The sequence below is a fragment of the Apostichopus japonicus genome, chromosome 18, assembly GCF_037975245.1.
Source record: "Apostichopus japonicus isolate 1M-3 chromosome 18, ASM3797524v1, whole genome shotgun sequence".
Classification (NCBI taxonomy): Eukaryota; Metazoa; Echinodermata; class Holothuroidea; order Aspidochirotida; family Stichopodidae; genus Apostichopus; species Apostichopus japonicus.
In genome coordinates, this window is record NC_092578.1 from 12,588,291 (window position 1) to 12,591,556 (window position 3,266).

Genomic DNA, 3,266 nt, shown 5'->3' on the forward strand with positions numbered 1-3,266 from the left:
TAGGGGTCAAGTGAGGGGGGCTACAGATAGGGGTCAAGTGAGGGGTGTCTACAGATAGGACTTAAGTGAGGGGTGTCTACAGATAGGACTTAAGTGAGGGGGGTCTACAGATAGGGATTAAGTGAGGGGGGCTACAGATAGGGATTAAGTGAGGGGGGTCTACAGATAGGGGTTAAGTGAGGGGGGCTACAGATAGGGGTTAAGTGACGGGGGCTACAGATAGGGATTAAGTGAGGGGGGTCTACAGATAGGGGTTAAGTGAGGGGGGCTACAGATAGGACTTAAGTGAGGGGTGTCTACAGATAGGACTTAAGTGAGGGGTGTCTACAGATAGGACTTAAGTGAGGGGGGTCTACAGATAGGACTTAAGTGAGGGGGTCTACAGATAGGACTTAAGTGAGGGGGTCTACAGATAGGACTTAAGTGAGGGGGTCTACAGATAGGGGTTAAGTGACGGGGGCTACAGATAGGGATTAAGTGAGGGGGGTCTACAGATAGGGGTCAAGTGAGGGGTGTCTACAGATAAGACTTAAGTGAGGGGGTCTACAGATAGGACTTAAGTGAGGGGGGTCTACAGATAGGACTTAAGTGAGGGGTGTCTACAGATAGGACTTAAGTGAGGGGGTCTACAGATAGGACTTAAGTGAGGGGGTCTACAGATAGGACTTAAGTGAGGGGGTCTACAGATAGGACTTAAGTGAGGGGGGTCTACAGATAGGACTTAAGTGAGGGGGTCTACAGATAGGACTTAAGTGAGGGGGTCTACAGATAGGACTTAAGTGAGGGGGTCTACAGATAGGACTTAAGTGAGTCTACAGATAGGACTTAAGTGAGGGGTGTCTACAGATAGGACTTAAGTGAGGGGGTCTACAGATAGGGGTTAAGTGAGGGGTGTCTACAGATAGGGGTTAAGTGAGGGGTGTCTACAGATAGGACTTAAGTGAGGGGGGTCTACAGATAGGGATTAAGTGACGGGGGCTACAGATAGGGATTAAGTGAGGGGGGTCTACAGATAGGGGTTAAGTGAGGGGGGCTACAGATAGGGGTCAAGTGAGGGGTGTCTACAGATAAGACTTAAGTGAGGGGGTCTACAGATAGGACTTAAGTGAGGGGTGTCTACAGATAGGACTTAAGTGAGGGGTGTCTACAGATAGGACTTAAGTGAGGGGGTCTACAGATAGGACTTAAGTGAGGGGGTCTACAGATAGGACTTAAGTGAGGGGGTCTACAGATAGGACTTAAGTGAGGGGGGTCTACAGATAGGACTTAAGTGAGGGGGGTCTACAGATAGGGATTAAGTGAGGGGGTCTACAGATAGGACTTAAGTGAGGGGGTCTACAGATAGGACTTAAGTGAGGGGGGTCTACAGATAGGACTTAAGTGAGGGGGGTCTACAGATAGGGATTAAGTGAGGGGGTCTACAGATAGGACTTAAGTGAGGGGGGTCTACAGATAGGACTTAAGTGAGGGGTCTACAGATAGGACTTAAGTGAGGGGGTCTACAGATAGGACTTAAGTGAGGGGGGTCTACAGATAGGACTTAAGTGAGGGGGGTCTACAGATAGGGATTAAGTGAGGGGGTCTACAGATAGGACTTAAGTGAGGGGGGTCTACAGATAGGACTTAAGTGAGGGGGTCTACAGATAGGGATTAAGTGAGGGGGGCTACAGTGGCCAACTAAACTCGTCTGGCGTGGATATGGCTGGAATATGTGTAAGTATATACAAGTGCGCATCACAGCCCCTATCATAGGAAATATCTAATGTGCATATATAAGTAGATGAACAAATACAACATTGGCTCCATCAATGTATGGTATTCGCATGGGAGACTTTACAAACTGCAAATTAATGCTTGATAGAGTTTCAGTAAAAACAAACGCCACATGGCATATATGATACCTTGCTTACTCATTGCTATGGTGATATGGATACTACAGTGTACCATTTCTTTTTATCTTGAATAAAACATCGGTAGATGATGCTCATACGGTGGTATGTCCACCAGTAGTATAACACAGGTATGACAGGTGTAACATCAGTAGTGTAACACAAGTAACATCACAAGTGTAACATCAGCAGTGTAACACAAGTATAACATGTGTAACATCAGTAGTGTAACACAAGTAATATCAGTAGTGTAACACGTGTAACATCAGTAGTGTAACACAAGTAACATCACAAGTGTAACACGTGTAACATCAGCAGTGTAACACAAGTATAACATGTGTAACATAGTGTAACACAAGTAACATCAGTAGTGTAACACGTGTAACATCAGTAGTGTAACACAAGTATAACTCGTGTAACATCAGTGGTGTAACACAAGTGTAACACAAGTAACATTAGTAGTAGTAAACACAAGTCTAACACAAGTAACATCAGTAGTGTAACAAAAAATTTACACAAGTAACATCAGTAGTGTAACAGTACAGTAGTGTAACACAAGTAACATCAGTAGTGTTACACAAGTATAAAACGTGTTACATCAGTGGTGTAACACAACTAACATCAGAAGTGTAACAAAAGTAACATCAGTAGTGTAACACAAGTACAATCTGTCAGGTTGCTTTACATACATATCTTCCATTCCATTTCTTGTTTTTCTCTTGAAACTGTCCAGTACCACATTAAAAAGATACTGACATATATTTATGGATAACTGCATTCCAGGAACATAAATGATTAACAACATTTCCTGCAGTTGCTGATATTCATAATTAAACTTCCCCTTTTCAAATTGGATACAAGATTGAAGAATATGACCATAATTTACATCAAACCCTAAAACAGGCAAACAATCCCTTTGATGATAGCTAAATTCCAGCTAACCTGATAAATGGTTCTTTTACTCCCTAGATGATAACAAGACCTCACCCATCTCAAGACCCCACCCAAGACCCCACTCACCCATCACCCATTGATAGTCAGCTCAGCACACCTCCAAGGACAAACTTCCAGATTCATTTTGGATGAATGAGTTACATTGAGAACAGGAAGATCCTTGACAAAACTTCTGCAGTTATCTCTGACAATCACTTCTATAAATTCATAGCTGGAAAGTTAAGTTTGGGATTATTGGAGTCAGCCTACTTAATGTGTATTCATGAATCTCCAGATTAATGTTTCATGTGGAGGGGGTGGAGAGATTCGGGGGGGGTGAGAGGTGAGGGAGTGGGTTAGTGGCTAGTTATCCTACATAATCTTCACATTTCTCGTGCAAGGAATGCTAAAAGCTTTTGAATGGCCGGAAGATAACCTGTGGTC